Genomic DNA, 7,916 nt, shown 5'->3' with positions numbered 1-7,916 from the left:
TAGATCTCTGGGTTGAGAGTGACTGAGAGAAAAAAAAAACAGTTTGGTAAAGTGAAAAAAAAAACGGTTGCGTTTCAAGTGAGTTCATTAGGTGCCTCTTTTTTACACTTAGATCGTAAATCTACGTTCTTTTACGAGCACCTGCTTCTTGATTTCTTAAAAGCATAATCACTTACAGACAGTCATGGGATCAAATTTTCAAGGAATAAACATTTGGTCGGGCTTCAAATTACTGGGCTCAAATCAAATGAAAAAATCAAACAAACGACTTATACAATTTTTTATTTTACATATACATTTTAATAATAATAAAAAACGATCTGATTTAGGAAATCTTAAGTAGAACGAACCCCTGTGTGTTTGCGGTATTGTGGTGAATGATAACAGGGCTAGGACAACAGCATATTCGTTTAATTGTTTTGACTCTCGAGTGTGTATCCGTTAATATCTTCTATGCTTTTGTATAGAGTGATGTGGTTCTCGGTTGATTAACTGTATCTAACTGTGTCGGATATATATTCGAGAGTAAAAAAAATGATAAGAATATGCTGTTGTCATAGTCCTAATGATACCCCTATCTAGAACTAGCATAGAATGACCACATACTCCCCTCCCCAAATTTTGAGTGGACTTGTGCCTAATTTTTCTGTTTTTATATTGTGCATTGTACATCTCCAGAAAATAAAAAATATATAACTTAAATGAAATAAATAAATGGACCATATATTAACACTGTACTTCTTTCTTTCTTTCTTTTTTTTCATGCTTATATTTTTTTAATTTTCATTAAAGTAAATCCTCTTTATGCTGTTTAAAAACATTTGATGCCTCCGTTCAGGATACTCCCTGTCTGAGCTGCTGCCTGTGTAATAGTGAGGCAAGGGTTGCGCAATTCCTAACCACACCTCTCCTGAATCGTCACTGTTTGAGTCCAATGGCAAGGAGAAATCCAGGACGACTGGAAACAATGCCCAAATAAACGGAGAACACATACAGCACCTGGAGATCCCAAATGATCACCCATTTAGTACTAAACAGGTTCAACGTTGCTTATCATCGATGATCCAACGTGATTATGCCGTAATATAGACGTTCAACACAAACAGAGACATGTGATGTGATGGTTTTTTTTATGAAAAGAACCCGAATTTATACAAAAATGGAAACGGCTCGACGCTTTTTCCGTTTGATAAAGACATCACAAATTTTGAATTCTAACGAAGATTTGGGTCTATAACATCATTCATGGCCATTACGGCCTCCCTCTGGATCTTCTCTTCAACCCGACACCTGAATTTGGACCGAGAGAACACAACCAGAAGCTGTTTCATCGATTTCGGCTAAACCGACGAAAAGACACATTTTCCATCTGCATATCGGCTCCCTGGAATAGACTTCCGCTTGAGGTTTTCATCGCATCAATAACGGATCAGTTCAAGACCAAGTTGGACAGGTGCTGGTCAACTATATTTCCAACCGAATTCGTAGCCCCCCCCCACTCCTATTTGGTCGCTCTCTCTCTCTCTCTCTCTCTCTCTCTCTTTCTCTCTCTCTCTTCCGGTGCCCTTCTTATCGGCACCAAAAAACATGTAATGTTTTAACCTATGCCGAGTAAATTGAATTTAAATCTGCATTGAATTGGTTTCCATCATACACCAATAACAGCCATTGTGAATATATACCTGAAAGAATGTCGGATGTTACATCGACCGAAACGTTGTGAGAATAACAACCTAGATGACAACATTTTTTTCTTGAGACTTGAAGATGGCATTATAAAAATCTCCACCAAAACACTTTTTCTTCATTCTTCCGATGAGACTTTAATTCCTGAGCTAAAATTGCTTATTTGTGTCTCACACCCATATATCTATAATATAAAGCTGAATGTGTGTGTGTGTGTGTGTGTGTGTGTGTGTGTGTGTGTGTGTGTGGGTGTGTGTGTGTGTGTGTGTGTGTGTGTGGTCACGAATAGGCGCCTATATGGTTGACTATTTTAAAAAACTGATTACATATAATGATAGAAGATGTATTGAGACACAGGAATGGGTATGTTTGATCTAGCAGAGCGGTGGTTCATTAAAATTGTAACGTCTGCGTTCGCGCCTGGTCCACAAAGTATGGAAATAAACACTTAAAAATTAAAAAAGAAAAACGTTTACAAGTGTTTTTGATATAGATGTACATAATTATACTTTGATAAGTATGTTTTAACTTAAATAGGAATGGTATAATAAAATTGTGGGGTCTGCGTTCGCGCCTGGCCACCATAGAATGGAAATAGGCACAAATTTTAATAAAAACTTTTCATATCTATCTGCGTAAGTATACTTTGATAATTATGTTTCAGTTTGAAGAAATATGGTATAATAAAATTATGGGGTGTTCATTCGCGCCTGACCTCCATAGAATGGAAATATGTCACAAAGTTTAACCAGTTTTTTTATATAGATCCACAGAATATTGTAATAAGTGTTTCAGTGTGAACAGGTATGGTATAATAAATCATGGGGTTTATCTATTTTATTTTTACTTTCATCATATTTTGCTTTGGTTTTGATACCCCAAAATTCGAAGCTACCTCTTTACAACCCTTCCTTTTCATAACTTATCATACTTTCATAAATCAGAGTCCATTTTCTGTAGGCTGTTTTTGAACCCAGTCAACGACGGGTACATTTGCTAGTATATATATATATATATATATATATATATATATATATATATATATATATATTAGTAGCATTTTTTTCTTATACATGTTTCTTTGAACAGTAGTGATAATTTCTGTTCGTTTTTCTCCCAATACATTTTTTCCCTTTTGTCGTTCTAACGTTCAAACGTTCTATTCACGTGGAAACGATTTTAATCGACTTCTCAATAAATTCACCAAACGCAATTTTTAATGTATCACTCGCCTGAAAACGACTCATGGAAGTCGAAAACGTTCGCGACTGTGACAAATTTATTTTTACACTCGGACAGAACTTTCGAACATTGGCCTGCCAAAAGGAAAAATGGATTGCAAGAAAAAATTTTATTCACTTTTTATACGTATATATATATATATATATATATATATATATATATATATATATATATATATATATATACTAGCTGGCTTCCCGGCGTTGCCCGGTCATACAATACGCTTAAACATATTTTAATTTATGCAGATTGCGTATGTATTATTATAGAATCAATCCTCTATTGATCAGTATATATTACGAGGAATAATTTGCCCGGAAGACTAATTCGTAAAAATAAAAAAATTTGAAATAATGATAATGTCGTTCACCAAATTCCGTTATTGTTTGTTTTCAATGTCACATCAGCTGATATTTTGGGCTTGGCGATGAATGGCTTGGAAAAGTCTGCTTCTGGTTAATGTTTAGTTTTATAATATTAAAACGAAGAAATAATTTGGCGCGATTTTAAATGGTACCCTTTCTTTTATCATAATTTGAACTTATTAATAAGGGAACTCATTTATAAGAAAAAATTAAAACACCATGGTGAGGTATACCCGAGCTTAAACAGAGCATCATTCGATCGGTAGTCGAATACGCTACCACTAAGCTATATCCCATATCATAAAAATATCAGGGTTTTTTAGAAGAAATGATTTGCTGAAATTTTATCTTCCTTGCCGGTGTAATGTAAAATATTCCCCTGTAAAAATTATTTTTTATCTATAAGAGAGAAAAGCTATTTTTAAGATCGGATTTTTTTTTCTGATTTTCGATACTTATCGGATGAATTTCTGTACAAAACATATGTCAGAACACTGCCAGACATATAAATTGGCTTTGTGTGAAATTTGCAAAAGATAGGCTCAGCTGTTTCGGAACCAATGAGGAAGGAACTCTCTCACACAAAGAGACTTTTATATAATAGCTAGCTAGCTAGCTAGCTAGATAGATAGATAGATAGATAGATAGATAGATAGATTAAACGAATCATCTATGGTGACTGTGCATGACAATTGAACTTCCATAAAAAAATGTAATTAAAAATTTCAACTGGAGATCTTTGTTATGTCACATGATTGTAAAATTAACCAATCAGATATCTTCTCTGGTATGATAGAAAAATATGAATTCAAGAAAAACTCCAGTCAGCGAAATATGTTAATGTGATACTACAGAATTTCCCCACCTCCAAAAACAATAACTACCGAAAGAGATTGTCTAACAAATAAATGACAATGGACGCAGTGTGATACACAGAGCAGTGATGGCAGGACAGTTGTTTGTTAACTTTCTTATTGGCCAGATGATGGAAAAATAATCTAAAAAAAAGTGTTAGATGTAACCAGTTTCCAGTAGTGACCTGAACAACAATCGGGCATCTAGGATTTTCGGTCAAGATTAGATATATTTAGAGGACTGGTTGTTTGGGGAAGCCGACCAGAAAGAGATATTAAGGCAGATCGACAAGAGATATCACTGTGGGTCTAAGCTGATACTATAGACTTTAGAGATGGGAGGTTATCTCCGATATAAAGATACTAACTACGGGACCTCAACGATACACACTCACAGTCACGTATTTTTTTTTATTAAATTAATAGGCAAAAGTACAGATATTTTTTTTAAAACTTTTCCCATGTTAAGAATGGATTTCGAAATAATAACGTTAGTATTTCAGCACGTTCCGTATTCTGTATTAGTACCATATCGCCTTTTCATAATGTAATTGTAAATGTGGTCCATAAGTTTTAACTATAGTTATAACAGAACACATTTCTTCCTTACAATTAACGAGAGTTTATGAACTAATTAAAGTTCTTTAAATGACGTAAGAATCTATATGTTTATTTTTTTAAATGAATACGAGAGTCGTCCAAAAAGCAAAACCTCGAAAACATGGAAGAGCTACAAAGACGAGAATAGTACCATTAAAACGCGTGGCCTTTTGTGTTTAAGAATTTATTTTTTTCTACATAGTTACTACCATTTTCAATGCACCTTTGCCAACCTCTTTTAATGTCTCGCTCGTAAAAGTCAAGTGCGTGTTTTGTCACGCACATCTGTGTCGTTATCCTGAAATCGGCGAATCCATCTCCCAATTTTGCGAAAACATTAAACTGGCGCCGCTGAGTGTCGATCGGCTCAAATTATTTTTGCATGGCGGAATTCGTTGACACGTCTCAGCTTCTAACGCACGTTGATGACATGGTTTGCTTTCCTAGTCTCACATAATCAATATCTGTAACAAAGAGATGAAACTTTAAAATCATTAAATCATTCATCAAAACGATGCAATTTGAAATCCCCTATGATCTATTCGGGCGGAATAAGAATTTTGCATTGTTTTTGAAACACGTCTCTCGTACGACTAAGTAAAATATCTTTTCTCTGATATTTTGGTGGCATTTTATTAATTTTTTTGTTTAAAAACTATTTTCACTTTCAGGACCAATCACTAGCATAACATATTAGGAAAGTCATATATCTCTAGTTAATCCAAAGTCATATTACTACCGAGTACTATTTAACATTATGTCGATGAAAAAATGTTCACTTAAAAATGTTGTGTAAGCATTAAAATCAAGCTGTCACAAAAAAAGGATATTATTTCCTAAACGATCATATATAATTTCATATCTAAAATTTTATCTTTTCTGACGCCCATATGTTTAAAAATAAAACAAAATATTCCTCAAGTTTTCATATTTGTAGCATAAATTTGCTCATATGTACGCACATAAATATATATATACAAATATACATATATATATATGCATCAGAAAAATTTGCTTACACATATATTTATATATTTATGTATTTATATATACTTATAAATTTATACATATTCATCTATTTACATAAATAAATATATATATTTACATACACTTTTATATATAAATATATTTATATACATATATTTATATAATATATATATTTATATACCTATTAATATATATAAATATATATATTAATATATATTATTATATATATTAATGTATATATATTTATATATATATATTTATATATATTTATATATATTTATATTTATAAATATATATATATACATATTTATTTATATATTTATAAATATATATATATATATTTATATTTATATTTAAAAATATATATATATGTTTATATATTTTAATATATACATATCCATACATATTAATATATCTTAATATATATATATTTATATGTATATATATTAATACATATATTTATATGTATATTTATTTATATATATATTTATATGCATATATATTTATAATATTTATGTATATATATATATTTATAAATAGATAAAAATATTTATATATATATGTATATATATCTATATATATATTTATATATATTTATATAAATTTATACATATTTATATATTTATATACATATATTTATATATATTTATAAATATATTCATACACACACAAACACACTCACATACACACACATATATATATGGATTTATATATATATATATATATTTACATATATATTTATATATATATTTATATGCATATATTTATATTTATCAATATATATATATTTATATATATATGCATTAATATATATACTTATATATATATACATTTATAAATATATATATATATATTTGTATATATATTTATTTATATATATATTTTTAATATATATATGTTTATATATATTAATATATATATATTTATATGTATATATATTAATATATTTATTCATATGTATATATATTTATATATATTTATATGTATATATATTTATATATATATTTACATATATATTTATATATATACATATTTATATATTTATTTATATATATTTATATATATAGATAAAATATTTATATATATGTATATATATTTATATAAATATTTATATATATATTCATACATATTTATATATTTATATATATTTTTATATGCATACATATTTATATATATATTTATATATATACATATATATATATTTATGCACACACAAACACACACATACACACACATACACACACACACACACACACACACATATATATATATATATATATATATATATATATATATATATATATATGTATGTATGCATGTATGTATGATTTTTAAGATGGATATAATCCGACGATTTGAAATTTAATGACCATCTCCCTTGAGAAAGCCCGCATAAAACGGGCGGAACCGCTAGGTCATTTGTTTCTATTTTGAATTTCATATATATATATATATATATATATATATATGTACTAGGTTGACAAGAAGATTCTCTGGATTTTTAGTGATGTATTTTCATATAAGTTTTCGTTAGACTCTTAATTGAACGTTTTCAACATCCGATAGCCGAGCACTACGCTCTTCAAGACTCCAGTCGCCTCCATGAAATTTCTAAAACTACCATTGTGCTGTGCTTTCCTGGGCCAAGCGCCTTATTTATATCGGAAGCTGTTTCAGCAGCTTTTCGGCCCAGCTGTAATTGAAATAAGAAAATTGTGCGAAATTTCTTTTTTTTTCCATTTTGCATTTAACGTTCTGAAAAGAAGACGTAATGGTTTTAAAAGTATTGTAATTTAGACGATTAGGTAGAGTTACATGCGTTCTTTTCAAATGATATATAAAGTTGTGTATTATGACGAAAAGGTACTTGAAAATACTAAAGAGCCCCTTTAGTATCGCTTAATTCTATTGGGATATTTTTGGATATTCATCACTTCGTAGGATTTCCATATTCACACTGATGCAGATAAATCCTTGCATCCGATGGTGAGGTTTTTGTTTGAGAACTTCAGAGTGTGAAGATGTTATTCTGTAATTAGCACTGTTCCCGAGCCTACTCGGACGTGCATGTCAGCACCTAGCACCTGTCAGTGTCTCATCTATGGGCCAAATATGAATTTGTTCAGAGTATGATAAAAAAGAAACTACCTAGGGCAATATTCTGCAAGATGTTCTTCTTTAC

This window comes from Euprymna scolopes, chromosome 18 (genome assembly GCF_053919585.1).
Source record: "Euprymna scolopes isolate OS-2025 chromosome 18, ASM5391958v1, whole genome shotgun sequence".
Classification (NCBI taxonomy): domain Eukaryota; kingdom Metazoa; phylum Mollusca; class Cephalopoda; order Sepiida; family Sepiolidae; genus Euprymna; species Euprymna scolopes.
The sequence above is the reverse complement of the archived record's forward strand: the minus strand, read 5'-3'. Positions refer to the sequence as shown.